This window comes from Panthera tigris, chromosome A3 (assembly GCF_018350195.1).
Source record: "Panthera tigris isolate Pti1 chromosome A3, P.tigris_Pti1_mat1.1, whole genome shotgun sequence".
Lineage (NCBI taxonomy): Eukaryota > Metazoa > Chordata > Mammalia > Carnivora > Felidae > Panthera > Panthera tigris.
Window position 1 is genome coordinate 79,658,505 of NC_056662.1, and position 17,218 is coordinate 79,675,722.

The following is a 17,218-nucleotide window of genomic DNA, read 5'->3' on the forward strand; positions in this document are numbered from 1 at the left end:
TGAAAGGTACCCTCCCTGTACCAGGATGTAAAAAGACATTCTATCATAGGGCCCCCAACAGGCCCAGGGACTCCTTGTCTCCAGGATTCCTCCATGACTTTCCCCAGATTGCCTATGCAGCCTCTTGGCCCTTCTTGTACCAAAGTGAGGTGCCGGTGACCCTTCTTGGCATCTTATTTTTTAACCTTCTTCTCTCATTCAGCTGCAGGTGTGTGTGGGGGGCGGGGGGGTATACAAAGAACATTTCCATTCTGGGATCCTCTGTTTCTTTCCTCTTGACACTTTTTAAGTCTTATGTGGTTGTACTATTTTCCATATTTGGTTGCCTCTGGTTAACTTTTGATCTTTTTTTAACAATTCATTTTTTGATTACTTTAAGGAGTATGGGCCTGAAGGAGGTTGTGTGCTCTGGCCTCACTTGTACCACATTTCCCCAGAGTCGAAGCAGGTGCAGCTCTCAAGAACTCACAAGATGCCAGGGTCTCCTGGGTTGTTGCTACTGTGAGAGGATGGTATGTGCCCCTCAGGCCACAGACCTCCTCACAGTCGACCGGTGCATCGGTCTCCCTCTTTTTCTTTCAAGTCCTCCAACCCTCAATTTCTTCATCTGTGATATGAGTTATTGTTGCCAGTAAGCTATGTTGAAACTCTCTCTCTCTCTAAAATGAAATTAGACTGCCTTCCTGCACCCAAACATAGAGTTTTGGGGCCCAGGATTTCTGAGAGTTTCTGGGGCACAGCCTGACATGCGCTCTTACTCATCTTCCACTCGTCTTACTGCCATGATTCTGCCTCTGTAGCTCACGACACTTAGAGACTTGGTGACTGCCAGGCCTCAGGAAGAGGACACGGCCCTCTCTCCCCCTCAGCCCATCTGAAGCCAGGCTCCACTGACTGGGGAGGAAAGAAAGCAGGCTGAGGAGAGTAATTTCCATCTGCCTCAGAGGAGAAGTGACTGGCCTCCATCTGGCAGGGGCCACCTCAGCCCCCACCAGCAGCAGTCTCCAGACCTGCACACTCCCCAGAGACAGGAGGAAATCCTTCCCTCCCCCAGCCCAAAGCACTCTTCTTTGCCAGCTACAGGATGACTGAGAGTGAGAGCACCCCTTTCTGTTAGGGGCAGTCCCCTAACAGAGAAGGGCAAATATTGCTGCTTTTCCCACCTACCTGGGGTCTCCCAGAACATTTTAACCACTTGACAAATGCAGGAACCATGGACGATTCAAGGCCAATTAAAGTTTCAACCCAGCTCCCCACCACCGTACCACCTCTACAAATATCACCTGTTGGGACAAGGGTAGACCGGAACGGGTAGGCTTAGGAGAAATATTTCCTATTACTGCTTTGGAGAAGCTGCTGTGGCTGTTGCCGACTTCTTTGTTCTGGGCAGAGAAGGAAGCCAAATGCCTGAGCCAGAGCCCAGTGCACTGACCAGGTGAGGGACTTTAGGCCACCTCAGGGCCTTGAATCCAGAATCAAGAGCCATAGAGAATGAGGAATGGTTGTGGGATCCTCTGTGGGTTAGGATCAGAGACTTCTCTTTACAGCCAGAAAAATGGCCATTCCAGAGGGAAATTGGAAATCGTCTTCGGGCCCGAGCCTTTCTTCGTTCCTGCCTTACTTCAGGGGTTGGAATGTTCTGCAGCACAGACCTCAGGTGGGTGAGATCAGACTCAGAGCTCACAAAAGCCAGCCAGGAAGCGGAGAGCTGGAGCTTCCGAGTCCTATTATCTAACAAGGGTTGGGTGTGGGTGGGATTCGTGCCTACCTGCAGAGAGGCCTCCAAAAATCAACCTTATCTTGACCTTTCCTGTGAGCCAGCACGCGTGCGCTCAAATTTTAACAAACATCATGACCTTTACTTAATAAAGCCCTGGGGGAAAGCCAGGGCAAATGTTCCCACTTTGAAGTGCTTCATAAACGATGTGGCGTCTTCCATGTGTGAGGATGACAGGAGTAGCCCACTGTCACCTGAGTCATTTTTTCCAGATGTGGTGAGGGGAAAACAGCCAGCTGGTGTCACGGGGAAAGTGCTGTATTCAAGTGTTGGTCAGGGTGTTGGCCAGTCACACGGTGCCATGCCGCTGTTGCTAGTCCCACCTCCTCGCGTTGCCACTTCTCACCTGTGATATGGAGATGGCGAGGGGACTAAGCCGTGCCTGGTATTTCTCCCCTAGAATGTGTGCACTCATAGTTGTGAGAGCTCTTGAAAAAAAAAATCACATGCCAATGACTTGACAGGCTGCGTAGGGGAAATGTACACTGAACTTAGGGTTTAAAGACTCTGGTTGGATCTGAGTACTTCTTAGTTATGTAAATTTAGGCAAGTTACTTAAGGCCTCAAGGCCTCCGTTTCTTCACCTGTCAAATGGGTATAATCCCCTGGACCTGACTCCCTCAAGAGGTGGGTTAAGTGAGATGGAAACGCACAGGAAGTGCTGTTATTTGATGCCGTCACAGGTGAGGTGCTCTTATTTGGAACACCAGGGCAGGGTCTTTCTTGGCCTCCATCCTCTCTCAAGGGAGAAGAGCATCTGCCAGTTGCCCTAGTAACCTGGACCAACGGCTGGCTTCCTGTAGGGGCTTTCCTGCTCGCGCACAGTTTCGGTTTCCCCTCTTAACCCCTGCCAGTGGCTTAGAGCGGTGGTGGAGGGGTGCAGGTTGCTCGAGCGGAGGCCCTCTGCAGACCATGCTCCCTCCACTGGCATCGCTTGCCACGACTTTGCCCTGCTCTGCAAAATGGAAAAGAGAACCTGGTTATGCATCTCACTGGTTTTTCTGCTTTCTTTTCATGACTCATTTTCGGGAGTATTTCAGGTAAACCACTTTTGGTGAAGGTACTTCTTGGCTCAGTTTTCTCCTCATTTTCTCTGAATCAAGGCTGACAAGTCTGCCTTGTGCGTCTGACCTACCATCTCCAGAAAACAGGCCAGGCCACCGGAGATCACCAGTTGCCTGGGCTGTCTTCAGTGGGGACCTGAAGGGATTTGGGCATCTCTGTAGCAGTAAAATTCACTCACTGGGTGTCCTCCATGAGAAGTGGGAGCCACCTGTCCCCCTTCTGCCTTTCCTTACAGGCAACTGGCACTGGCTGAAATCTCTCCATTGGTGACTCACTTCTTTGTGTCTGAGTCCTATATTCAATATAAAAGCCCTGGGCATCACTATAGTCTTCAGGAGTAACACTTCCTATTCCCAGAAAGTCAGGGACCAGACTAGAAGGACTTTGTAACTTCCCCAGGTTTGCTGTTCTTACTATCCTGTGTTTCCTATAATCATTATCTGTGAAACCCATGAAACAAAAAAGGCCTATGTGTTTTATCCATGGGGGAGCCATAAAAGGGTTTTGAGCCTGAGTCCTCTGTACATGCAGGTTTCCTTGAGAGGTGGGTAGACCAGCTGCCTGATGAGAAGGAGGCAGGCCTAGTCCCCAGACTGCAAGTAGGCAAGAAGTCCTAGGGCACTGATACAGGACCTCGGGGCCTGTAAGCCCGACCTATAGGGAGGCTGTGTGTGAGTTTCTGATCTCTCCTAGCCAGGTATTTATAAAGAGCAGGGAGCACTTCACACACTTACTTCGTTCTTGCAGGAATGGTCTCTGAGACTGGTTTGAAAGACATTTATCCAGTGATCAGAGAGCTATCAAAACTGACTCCTCACTTTAAGACTGGGAGGTGGTACTGTTATATTATGTTCATTTTACAGATTGGGAAACCAAGGAGCAATAACCTGGATTGAGAATCTCAGATTCAATTGGCTTTTATTGAACTGTGTTGCATGTCAGGCATCTGGCAGATGTTTTCCCAAGGACTATCTCCTGTAATCCTCCCAAGAACTTGGTAGTGTCTGTAGGCTATTATCCCTGGTTTACAGGTGAGGCATGTGTAGTCCTGTAATATTGTGATTTATAATAAGAAATTTAGGGGTGCCTGGATGGCTCAGTCAGGACAGCATGCGACTCTAGATCTCAAGGTCCTTGAATTCAAGCCTCACATTCGACATGGAGCCTACTTTAAAAAAAAAAAATGAAAGAGATATATATTTGATCTTTGTCATTACTCTGTCTTCAAGATTGCTGATCTTTTATTTTTTCTGAATCATCTAATCTGCTATTGATTCCCTGGTATATTTTTCATTTCAGTTATTGTATTTTTTAGCTCTGATTGGTTCTTTTTTATATTTTCTGTCTCTGTTAAAGTTCTCACTGTGTTCATCTGTTTTTCACTCGAGTTTGGTAGTTTCTTTATGTCTATTACTTTGAAGTCTATCTGGTAGATTGCTTATCTCCATTTCATTTAGTTCTTATTCTGAGGTTTCGTCTTGCTCTTTTGTTTGGACTATACTCGTCTCTCTCCCTATTTTGCCTAACTCTCTTTGTTTCAGCGTATTAGGTAAATCAGTTATGTCCCCTGGTCTCGAAGGACTAGCTTTATGTACAAGGTGTCCTGTGGGGCCCAGTAGTGAAACCCCCTCATCACTGGAGCAGGGTGCCCTAGGTGTTCATGCATGCATCCTCTGTTGTAGCTGGACCCAGATTCGTATGGACTTGCCAGGGCAAGGGGCTGTCCCCCAGCTCGGCTGTCTGCAAGGGTTGGCCATGACTACTACCAGTGTGCTGGTGGGTGGGGTGCAGGCCTTCAGTGCAGCTGGCTGACAGGCCTGGTGACTGCAACTGTTACCAGTGCTCTAGTGTGCAGGGCAAGCTTCCCAGGCCAGGGGGCCTCTTGGGAAGGCAGGTTGGGTGGGGCAAGTCCACACAGGAATGCTGGAGCGGGGCGAGTGGTGCTAGCAAGTTAGATGGACAGTGTTGGAACTGGCTCCCACCAGTGCTGGCCCAGCTAAGGAGAAGGGGAATGAGAAAAACATGGTGCCCACCAGCGCTCTGTCCCCAGAGAATGTGCCAACTGATCCCTGCTTCTTCAGCACATGATCTAAAATTAGTAAATAAATTTCCTTCACGTGTAACCCAGGTGCTTTTCAAACTGCTGCCTTTGTGTTGGCTCTCCCAGCTAGTGAGCTCGTGTGCACCCTTTGAGAACAGTCTTGGTTTGCCCACTGCACTCTAGGTCTCCCAGACAGAAGCCCTGTTGGTTTTCAAAGCCAGACTTTATAGGGACTCATCTTCCCGGAGCAGGTCCCCTGGGCAGGGGTGCCTGATGTGAGGCTTGGACACAGCATCCTTCAGGGAGGGACTCTGCTGTTGCGATACCCCTCCTCCTTGTGGGTCCCAGCACCAGGGCTATGCATCCTGACTGGACCACAACTCTGCCCCTCCTACCCGACTTGATGTGGCTTTTTCTTTATCTCCTTTGTTGTGTAAAATCTGTTCTGCTAGTCTTCAGTTCCTTCACAGAGATAGCTATTCTATATGTAGCTGTACTTCTGATGTGTCTGTGGGAGGAGGTGAGCTCAGGATCTTCTTGTTCCACCATCTTGATCTTGCCTCAAGATTGATTCTTGCACTGGCTGAAATCTACCCATGAGAGTCTTCTTCTCGATGATTTGTATTTTTTGTGGCTAACAAAGGTCTTGTCAGATCTGATTACAGCGTCATATTTTTAATAATCGTGGCAGCTAGCTTTTATTGAGTGTTTACTCTGTGCCAGCACTGTTCCCAACGCATCACTTACTGCATTAGCCCACTTAGTTCTCACAACCACTCTGAGGTGGGAACTATTATCATGCCCGTTTTACAGATAAGGTAACAAAGGCCCAGGGAGTAAGATAACAGGCTCCTACAGCCAGAAAGAGGCATAGCTGGGCTCAGGGGGACAACTCTGGCAGTTACACTCCAGATCCCATTCTATAGCCACCACCTCTGCCCCCTTGCCTAGCTGGGCTTCATGTCAGCAACACATGCTCATATCATCTCCTTGAGGGAAACAAAGCTGCCATTATTCTAGCAGGCAAGGCTGTGCTAGGGGTGCAGACCAGGTGCAGGGTTGGTCGCCAGCTGCAAGTGCTGCCCTGAAACCCCTGCCTGCTTCTAGCTCTGAGCTCTAAGCTTTTTGAACTTGGCCATTTAACGAATGCTCACCGGCCTCACTTTTATCATTTAAATCAGCCTCTCTCTGTGGGGTTGCTGTGAGGAGGAGAGGAGGTATTTCTGCCAAGCACTTAGCAGGGCTTGGTGGGCAGAAAGCATTTGATGAGGAGGCAGGAAAGCTCTTGGGGCCTCAGTCCACATGGCTCCGTTTCGTGCTGGAGCTCCCGATCTGCCAAGAGCCCATGAAACCAAAAGTAATTTAAAAATAACTCGTCTTTCACTTGCATTTCTCATCGCTAAGTGAACACACAGTCCTCAGCAATGCTTTTGATTTCTCTCAGTGGCAGTGTGAGATTCTCAGTGCTTCTCACACTTCTCTTTCTGCCTTCTCTCGCCATCGCTCTCACCTGCCGCAGATGCCTCTGCTCTCCACCGGCTCTCAGCCTCTCCTGCCCTTGGCCGTTTTCCATGCCCTCCTCTCTTCCCCTGAGTTGTATCTCAAGAATGGCTGATAGAGCGACGCTCCTTTCCTCAGAGGAGGGGCTCGGGAGAGACCAAAGAGAGTGGAGCCAGGACCCTCAAAGAGATGAGAGAGTCTGAGAACTTGTCCATTATTTTTATCCCCCAACACCAACCATTGCTATTGTTTGGTAAAGGAGGAGGTGCCTGTATTAATTTCCACAGGCTGCTCTAACAAAATACCACAAACTGGGTGATTTTAAGCACAAGAAATTTATTCTCTCACATTTCTGGAGGCTAGAAGTCAGAAATCAAGTGGGTAGTGGGGCCATGGTCTTGCTGAAGGCTCTGGGAGAGGATTCTTCTTTGCCTCTTCCCAGCCTCTCATGGTTGTTGGCAATCTTTGGCTTGTAGATGCATCATGTCAGTCGCTAACTTCATCTTGACATGGCCTTCTCTATGTTCAAATTTCCCCTTCTTATAAGAATACCAATCATTGGACTAAGGCCCACTTTAATCCAATATGACCTCATTTTAGCTTGATTACATCTGCAAAAACCCTACTACCATTCAGATTCAGAGGCTAAGTCATATCTTTTTAAGGAACACAATTCGACCCAACCACAGCAATGCCCTATTGCTCAGCTTGGTTCTAAGCCAACCCATTCCCAGACTGCATCCCCAGAACTGGTTCCCTCAAGTGTTTGAAGGTGTCTCTGACTTTAGTCCAGATGAACCTGGGAGTCCTCTGTTTATGGACCAATTGTAGAAACTCCCACTAGCTCTAGTCGCTTATGGATCAGTCAGGTGCTTGCCTGATGTCATGAGGAAAGCTGAGGAGGAAAAGGACCAGAAGCATAGCCAGTGAGGAAATACATTTTCCAGAAGTGATAACTTTTCAACAGCTTTTTGAAAAGGTAATATATTGACCTAATGTTTTATTTATTTATTTTTGAATTTTTATTTATTTTTAAAAAAATATTTTTTTAACGTTTTATTTATTTTTGAGACAGGGAGAGACAGAGCATGAACAGGGGAGGGTCAGAGAGAGAGAGACACAGAATCTGAAACAGGCTCCAGGCTCTGAGCTGTCAGCACAGAGCCCAACGCGGGGCTTGAACTCACGGAGCGCGAGATCATGACCTGAGTCGAAGTCGGCCGCTTAACCGACTGAGCCACCCAGGTGCCCCGAATTTTTATTTATTTTTGATAGAGAAAGCATGAGCAGGGGAGGGGCAGAGAGAGAGAGGGGGACAGAGGATCTGAAGCGGGCTCTGCACTGAGAGCAGTGAGCCCAACGTGGGCCTCGAACTCACAAACAGTGAGATCGTGACCTGAGCCGAAGTCAGACAGATGCTCAACCAACTGAGCCACCCAGGTGCCCCTTGACATAATGTTTTAAAGGTACTATGTAAACATAATATTTTATTAAGACTATGAATGAAAAATGTTTTTCTCCTATGAAGAATCAGTCTGAAATACAATGTTAATAGTTATGCCATATTAGTGGGGGAAAGAGGAACTATTTAATAACTGGAACTAGAAAAACATACATATGGATTAAAAATGAAACAGGATCCCCATTTAACACCACACACATGAAATCAACTCTGAAGGGATTAAGGACAGTGTTGAAACATGTTTATCTTTGTGGAAAAGATAGATGGCTATCTTTCCTGCACTCGAGAAAGGAAAATTTGGGGGATACCTGGCTAGCTCAGTTGGTGGAGTATATGACTCTTCATCTCAGGGTTGTGAGTTTGAGACCTACATCGGGTGTTGAGATTACCTAAAAATAAAATATTTTCTTTTGAAAAAGGAAAATTTCCTTAAGAAAGTATAAGAAAGCACCAGCCAGGGCCGCCTGATGCCTCCGTTGGTTGAGCACCTGACTCCAGCTCAGGTCATGATCTCACGGTCCGTGAGTTCGAGCCCCGCGTCGGGCTCTGGGCTAATGGCTCAGAGCCTGGAGCCTGCTTTGGGTTCTGTGTCTCCCTCTCTCTCTGCCCTTCACCTGCTTGCTCTCTTTCTCAAAATAAATAAACATTAAAAAGAAAAAACAGGGTGCCTGGGTTGCATAGTCGGTTAAGTGTCTGACTCTTGATTTTGGCTCAGGTCACAATTTCACTGCTTCACAGGAGTTCCAGCCCCTCATCAGGCTCTGCACTGATGGTGTGTTTCTGTGGCCTGAGGACCGGAGCACACCTCCTATTTGATGGAGGCGTTTCCTCCCCTTCCAGAGAGATCAGCTAGGTAGCATCTATGCTGGACACAATGGCAGAGAAGATGTCATAGCCATTGTCATTAAGGGACGCCTCCTTTTTAATTAAAGGATTCATGATGGGCCAGCAGAGAAACACTTGACAGTTATTTAATCATTTGCACTTGATCTTACATAAGAAAGGCTTTCCCACAACACGCATGCCTGCTGAACCAGGGCAGAAGGTAACAGGAAGGAGGCCCCCTGAGTATTGTGATTACAGGGCCCACACCTGCCACCACACCCACACCCTGAGATTCCACGGAAGGGGTGGGGGAAATGTGATGGTTCAAAGACAAGAAAACAGAGAGATATTGTTATTATCTCCAAATTTTTTCCCAAAATATGAGATTTGCAAGTGACTCTGGGGCCTTATTTTCCCCGACCCCATTCCACCCCCAGGCCAGTATGCTTAACAAGATGAACGATGATGGTTCCTTACAGTTTGCAAAATGCTCTGTATAACATCATCACATTGGGACTTCCTTAAACACACACACACACACACACACACACACACACACACACACCCTGTGAGATGGTTGTGATTGTTACCTTTCATTTATAGCTGTCACTTTTATTTTACTGAGGCTCAGTGACTTGTCTAAGGTCACAGTCTTAGTGGCAGAGCTGAAAGTAAGACTCCGGACTCCCTGTCCAGTATTCTTACCCCATGTTGTTTATTTTTCACTAAGATCTTTGAAGTTTCCAGACAGAAAGCTAGGAAGGGCATGTCGTGTCAGCAGGGAACGGCCACCTGCCCCCTCAGCTGGCACCTGGCCCTTTCCCATGAAAAGGCAGAATGGAAGCAGAGGAACAGAGCCTACATCCTGGCCTTCTGCAGCTGGGGGGGAAGTGGTGGCTCTGAAAGGAAATATCCAGAGAATGGCCTTCCTGCCACCTGAGCCAAAGACAGGGAGGAAGGAGCTGTGTTTCAGACCAGCAGCGCTCCTGTCATTTGTTGCACGAACCCTCCAGACAATATCCCTTGGTGTCCCTGAATATGCTGTTTCCTCTGGCGAGTCTAGAAAAGGGTCTCTCGGGAATTGTTCCACTGTCATTTAAAACAGTCATTTAAAGGAAATGCTTCAAGGTGTTCTAGTTGTTTCTATCAAGTACTGATTGCTCATTGTAAAAATAATTTGGGAAAATACAGTCAAATAAAAAGTAGGAAAAAAGAGTCACACAACTACGAACTTACCCCCTGGCAGGGTATCTGTACACACACAGAGCATTCTTACCTCTCTTCAAGGCCCCAAATAAATTCTAACAGAAAGAGTTATGTTTCTACTCAGGATGTAGAAAGCTGCCCCAGCCTTTGCCATTTTGGACTCAAGCTAAAGGAATAGCCCCCTACCTGGAAGGTTTGAGCTCATGCAAGGGGGAAAAAGACATGACAGAACCATATTAAGGCTCTTAAAACTTCTTTTTGGGAGTGGCCTCTGTGGCTCCTACTCACATTTCACTGGCTAAGCCAAGTCACCTTCCAAGCATGATCTCAATGGAGTAGATAAGTATTAGCATCTTGCTGAGAGGAACATTGAGTAATTGAGACTAGTGATACAGTCTACCTCATGAGCATTTAAGAAGACTTAAATACAGCATTAAAACTTTCAGGAACTGAGGTGCCCGTGTGGCTCAGTCGGTCAAGTGTCTGACTTCGGCTCAGGTCATGATCTCACAGCTCATGGGTTTGAGCCCCGCGTCAGGCTCTGTGCTGACAGCTCAGAACCTGGAGCCTGCTTCAGCGTCTGGGTCTCTCTCTGCCCCTCCCCCACTCATGCTCGCGCTCTCTCTCAAAAATAAACAAACATTTAAAAAAATTAAAAAAACACTTTCTGGAACTAAAAACATGATGTTCTAATTAAAAACTCAGTAGATTAATTCAAAGAGCATAAGGGCAGAATGGAAAAATGAATCAATGCCCTGGAATATCAAGTAGAAGGAAATGTCAGACCACAGAACAGGACTACAAAGAGATGAGGGAGAACAATAACTGTGTTATCAAAACGTGCGTATATTTAACACACTTACCTTTTACTAAAACCTAGGCATTAAGGACTCTAACCCATATGACAGCTGAAGAAACAGGCCCAGGAGGGTTAAGGATCGATCCCAAGATCCCACAGCTGTGGCAAACCTGGTATTCACTCCCAGGTTGTCTGGTTTCTGTGACTGTCCTGTTAAATACTGCTGTTAACCACATTTTCTGCTTCTTAATGGCCATGCTATTTTGCCATGATAAGACGTGGAGGGTATGCTTGGGTGGCTTAGTCAGTCGAACACCTGACTTTTGATTTTGGCTCAGGTCATGATCCCAGGGTCATGGGATCCAGCCCCACATCGTGCTGAACATGGAGCCTGCTTAAGACACTCTCTCGCTCCCTTTACCCCTCCCCCACATGCTATAAATAAATAAATAAATAAATAAATAAATAAATAAATAAAATAAAACTTGGAGGACAGATTCAGGACACCTAATGAGAGAAATAGGAACTCATGAAGGATAAAAGGAATTGCTGGAGGTGGTATAGGAATTAAATAAATGATAGGAGAAAGTAAGTCTGACTTTAAGAAAGACTTGCAGTTTAAAAGGGCTCACTGAGTTCCAGGCTGAGATTAAGAAAAAAGACATCTGGTAACATCCTGTAAAATTCCTCAATTCCCAGGACACAGAATTTGTATGAGCTTCCAGACAAAAAGAACAACTAACGTATAAAGGAGCCTCAGATTGTTCATCGGGATTTTTTCTTTCTTTCTTTCCTTCCTTCCTTCCTTCCTTCCTTCCTTCCTTCCTTCCTTCCTTTGTTTCTTTTAAATGTTTATTTATTTTTGAGAGAGAGAGAGAGAGAGAAAACATGAGCAGGGGAGGGGCAGAGAGAGGGGGACAGAGGATCTGGAGCAGGCTCCTCACTGACAGCAGCAAGCCTGATGCTGGGCGGAGATCATGACTTGAGCTGAAGTCTGATGCTCAAAGCTCAACTGACGGAGCCACCCAAGCATTCCCGTGGGACTTTTCATTTGCAACATGGGAAGCTAGAAGACTGTGAATAACACCTAATGACAACTGAAAGAAAATGAACTTGACCTAGGAATTCTATAAGCCCACCTGACAAGTCTCACCCGTCAGGGTGAAAGTTATTTTTGAATATGATATAGCAAAGAAAAGTATATCACCCACACACTTCATTTGAGGAATTTATTCAAAAGAAGAGCCTCTTTCCAAGCAACAAATGAATCAAGGCAAAAATCTCAGGATAGGGGAAGATGAAAAACAAGGAAATAGTAATGGTTAAGAAATAAGGCTAATATTTAATATACATTTGTATACCTAAATCTAAATGAATAATGACAGAGCGACTAGCAATTTATTCCCTAAGTTTGGATTTACAATTATGGTGGAGAGTTAAAAACACTGCTTTATAATCAAATCTAGCAGGAAAAAGAAAATGAAATCCTAGAGGAATGGATTATTTCATTAACAAATTAAATTACAGTAATGTAAGTAGGCACTCTATGATTAGAGAGAATGAGATAAGACCAGCTCTTCACGGGTAGAATAGGACCCTGCCCCTCTCTGCAAACATTCTTCTCCTGTCTGCTCACTGAATTTTAAATCAAGATGAGAAACAAGTTCTTTGCTTTGAGGCTTTGTTCTCTGCTCAGAGATCTCCTAGGACTTGAAAATGTCTTTATTTTAAATGATGGCAATCACTGCCCTTCAGCAGGACTTTGCTTGTTAAATTTTATCCTGAGAAGAGCTTTAGTAAGGAATTTACAGGGCACAGCATGAATTCCAGGAAGGGGTGCATGAAGGGATAAGAGAGGGGGGCAAAGACCTGGAAGGAATTAACGGGGAGGGGGGTGTTCTGCTCCACTTCAGACCCTCTGGTCTGCCTCACAGGTTGGCGTCCCAACTCCCAGCACTTCCCTTCCCTTCCTCTTCTCTCTGACTGTTCTTTGCCTTCATTTCTCTACAACAGCATTGAAATTGTTAGTGTCATGAGTGATGGGACAAAGCATTTCTTTTTCTTTCAGCCTAATTTATGAGAGAAACAGCTGCTACTCATGGAATTTCTCAAGCTCAGAGCATAATTAAGTGTGACTTTTTGCCCTGAAAAATGACTTTGGGGAGCTCCTGGGTGAGCAGTCTCCTTGACATTTAAAAGTGTGAACCTTATCTGAAGCAGCCCTTTGCAGGCTGATAGACCTCATTGAACTTGAGCCATTTCAGCCCCACTGTAGTTCTTTTTCATTTCTGTTTTTCAATTACACATCAGCAGAAGATTCAGTTTGAATATAAGGGCATTTTTCATTAATCCAGAGAACCAATAGAAAGCTTAAGTGGCCATAGTTTACAGAGAATACAGGGAAATAAATATTGCATTGGTTTTTTTTCCTGTGTTCATTTCCTCTTGTTGTTATTGATATGCAAGGAACATAAGCTGGAGGCCTGAGAGTTCTCTCAGGTTTTCACATCTCCAGCCCCAAACGTATCTTGTCCTCTGGCTCCTCTGCTCTGCCGTGACCTTCGATAGCTCCAGTGTTCAACCACCTATACCTCTTTCTGCCTTCTTTCCCTGCCACATTTGTATCTATTACAAGAATGACCCCGTTGTAGGTACCAGTATTTTTCAATTATAAAGATTGGTCCATTTGGGCGTGATTGCACAGATATATCATTTTTATTACAAATAGCTACTATAAAGTGCAAAGGCACTGTGATAGGCATTTTATACACATTTTCTCTATTCTTACACAACCATGTACACTTGATATTATGATTCCTGTTTCACAGATGATGTTTTGGTTATCTCTTGCTGTGTAATGATCACCCCCAAGACTTTCGTGGATTAAAACAATGATTTATAATTATATGCTTAGACTTCTTCTGTTAGTTGGGATGGTCAGCTGGGTGGTTCTCTCTTGGACTTTCACATGTGGTTGTAATCAGATGGTGGCTAGGGCTGGAGTCAGTGAGACTGGACATCTAAGATGGCTTCTTTACTTATGTGTCTGATGTCTCAGCTGAGATGACAGGACAGCTGGAGGCTGGCTAGGTATATGTATTTCCACATGGTCTCTCCCTGTTGGGCTCCCTCACAGCAGCATAGTATCAAGCCAGCTGGACTTCTTATGTGACCACTGGCTTCCCCAGAGCTAGTGTTCCAAGAGATCAAGGCTTCTTATGACCTAGCATCACTTCTGCTGCATCCCATTGGTCATTTTATGCAGCCAAGTTCAATGTGGAACTACAGAAGAATGGGAACCCTGTGAGACAGGGTTCACTGTTGAGTAGAGGGCATCTTTGCAGACTAGCTACTGTAGGTGAGGAAATCAAGGGTCTGATGGGTTATGCCATGTCCCCAAGATTATACTTCCAGTAAGTGGCAAAATTGAGATTTGAACCTAAGCAGTCTGTCTGACCCCAAACTCTTTCTTTATCATTCTATTTCTTGTGTTTGGTTACTTTGGTTCTCTAGTATAGCATATCAAATACTGTCTCTAGGATGGTCTCTTTTAACTTTTGCCAGGTCGCTGACAGCATCAAGAGTGGCTTGGCTGAGTTAACAGGGAAGAAATCAGGTAAAAGGAGTAGCACAACTACCCAAAATTCCTTTGGGGCCCTATTTGTAGGATGAAACCACTCAAATGTTCCTCAAATCAAAAGATATTTCATTAGTGGCTGGTCAGTTATGCTGCCATCCCCAAAGAAGACCAAAATGTCTCTCTTTTAGCTGCACTCTGGGGACCATGAATATAGCCCTTCGACCATTCCTACAGTTGATCATTAGGACATTGATGAGCAATCATCTGTTTAGACAGAATATATGTTGTCCCAAAGTGAAGACTTTGGCAATGTCAGGAAAAGAACAATTGGGGTAATGATGATCTCTTATATTTGTAAGTGTCCTGTAGCTTGTAAAGCACATCCACATATTTTATGGAGTCAAGACAGACTGGTTTTGCTTTAAAAAAAATCCCAGTACCTTAAGACAACAAAGGTTTATATCTCACTCACGGTATGGGTTCATTACAGATTACTCTGTTCATATACCTCTTCCCTCTCACTCAAAGGCAATGGAGCAGCCACTATTCAGAACATTGCTAGTGATCATGGCAATGTCACAGTAGGTCTCAGTCACAAATTAAACATTTGGCCCAAAAATGACATGAATCACTTCTCAAAATTTATTAGCCAAAGAAAATAATTGGCTGGAACTGGTCACATGACTCTACCCAACCACAAGGACACCAATGTAGGGTTTCAGAACGAATCAGTCTAATATGTACCATTTTGGCATATGAATTATTTTTTAGCTGAAAATAATCAAGGCCCAAAAGACTCAGGAAGAAACTTTGACCTTCCCCCTAACTGCCTAAAAGAATTCAGATAGAGGACCTGTTCCAGGAAGGGGGCTATCACTATAATAACCTCATCATGATACAAACTAGGGAGGACTTTAGCATAATCTGTTAAAATTCTTCTCTCTGTCCCACTGTTTCTGTATGGCCCAGCAAACATTTGTTTGCCAAACATTTACTCTTTTTCATCTTCCTGTAAAATTTCTTCCTTCTCTTTGAAGTCCCAGACCCTACTCCCTTCTCCTTAGCTCAGAATGGCATATATACATAATTTTGCCTGACTGTTTTTGGAGTCCCCCATATTTATGTGGATTCCTCATATGTACAGAGTTAAACTTGATTTTCTCCATTAATCTGGCTCATGTTGATTTGATTCTTAGACGAGCCAGAAGAATCTTGAAGAGTATAGTAAAAATTTTCCTTCCCAACATCAAGAAGTATAATCTAACATGTGTCTCGAAGGGGATAAAACTGAAATGACTATTTGGCAATAGCACTAGTAATTATGACATATAAATGGCCTTATAGTTTTTCTTAGCAATGCAAGGAGTTGTGGAATTATTCTCATTTTCCAGAAGTATGGAAAAGGCAGAAATGGCAGAGAAGCTTGTTACATAGTATGTGAATTATGTCTCAGTGGAGCTTGTAGGGGTGGAAAAATTTTTCCCTTCTTCCCTTCTAGCTTCTTTGGCTAGTCTAGTAATTAGATTGATATAAGACAGATTAACAGGAGAAAAACAAACAAATTTCATATATACAGGAGCCCCATAAAAATATGACACCCAAAGAACAGCCAGGTAATTGAGGTTTATATAGCATCCTGAGTTAAGGAAAAGTGTAGAGGTCTGGGAATACAAAGGAAAGAAAGGACATTCACAGGAAGGTGAGAGGAGATGTTTGTAAAACAAAGGTTACCCTACTATGCAGATAAGTTTCTTAGGTAAAAAAGTATTTCTGGTAATAGCTCTCCTTCTGGTACAGACCCACTTTCCAATGTAAATTTAGGCAGTTGAGGGGGAGGTAAAGAACTTTCCCTGGATCTGCTGGTTTTTGATTGCCTTTAGCTCAAAATAATCCTTATGTCAGAGAGACATTTTTTGGGGTGGCAAAATCTGCTCCCCTTCAAGCTGTTATAAAAAACTGAAGGTGGGTGAAAGATGAGGTGGAGTGTATGACTTATAAGGAGAATAAACTCTGTCTTTTACAAGCCTGGTTAATATACAATCACCTTAGAGTTCCTATCCTATTCATAGCACATAAGAGAAGCAGTGGGTATGATGCAGGGGCTATTAACTTGGGGTCTATAGATAGAGGGGGATGGTTCACAAACTCACCCCAAAATTGTAGAGAAAATAAATGTGTATAGATGTTCATTTTGGGAGAGAGATGATCCACAGTTTGTATCAGCTTCCTAAAGAAGTCTATGAATGCCAGAGGTTAAAAGAAAGAACAATGGACCAAGAGTCAGGAAACTGAGTCCTAACTCTGCCTAGCTCTAACAAGTTGACAAATTGCTTGTCTTCTTCATTTGTAAAGTGAGAGGCAGGACTCAAGCTCCCTTCTAGCTAGGTGCACAAGGTGCAGGCTAGTTTATGGTCAGACAGATCTGAGTTTATATCCTGGCTCTACTTCTTACTAATTGCATGCCATTATGCCAGTTCTAGAAACTGTGTCAAAGATGAATACCAATGCAGCATTCTTGGGAGGATTAGCAACCAGGAGTAGAGAACACCTGGCAGTCATTATTATTAAATGATGCTTCCTATGAGTCTATGTCTGGTTTAAGTCCTGCTTAGCATTAAATACCTTTGGTGAATGGGCATGGTATTCAGGGAACTCAAGGCAGTTGTGCCAAATCCAGATGTCAGCAAGGCCTTGCCCTTGGCTGGTTCCTACTCTAGAAAGGAAGTCTGGGTGGAAGCTTTGCCCAGCCTCATCCATGGACACACTATGCCTGACTCATCCCCTTCCTGAGCTCCCCAGCAAGGCCAGCTCCTGCCCCTGCTTGCTTCTCTAGGCCTGAGGTCTTGCTGAGTTATCATCATCTGAGTCATGACTTCAGTGGAAGGCATCTCTAAGAGACTGAACTGACAAAAAAATGCCAATACTGATGGAGCCACAAAACCACCCCCTTGGCCATTCCAGCT

General features: G+C 44.8%; 1 long non-coding RNA gene across 1 annotated transcript in view; it reads left to right on the plus strand.

Moving 5' to 3' along the window:
* The first annotated feature begins 2,419 nt into the window (after nucleotides 1–2,419).
* Nucleotides 2,420–17,218, plus strand: part of LOC122237334 — a 78,656-nt gene continuing 63,857 nt past the window's right edge. Inside the window, exon 1 of the long non-coding RNA XR_006215755.1 lies at nucleotides 2,420–2,460. This is a non-coding gene — a long non-coding RNA (uncharacterized LOC122237334). The remainder of the gene's footprint in view (nucleotides 2,461–17,218) is intronic.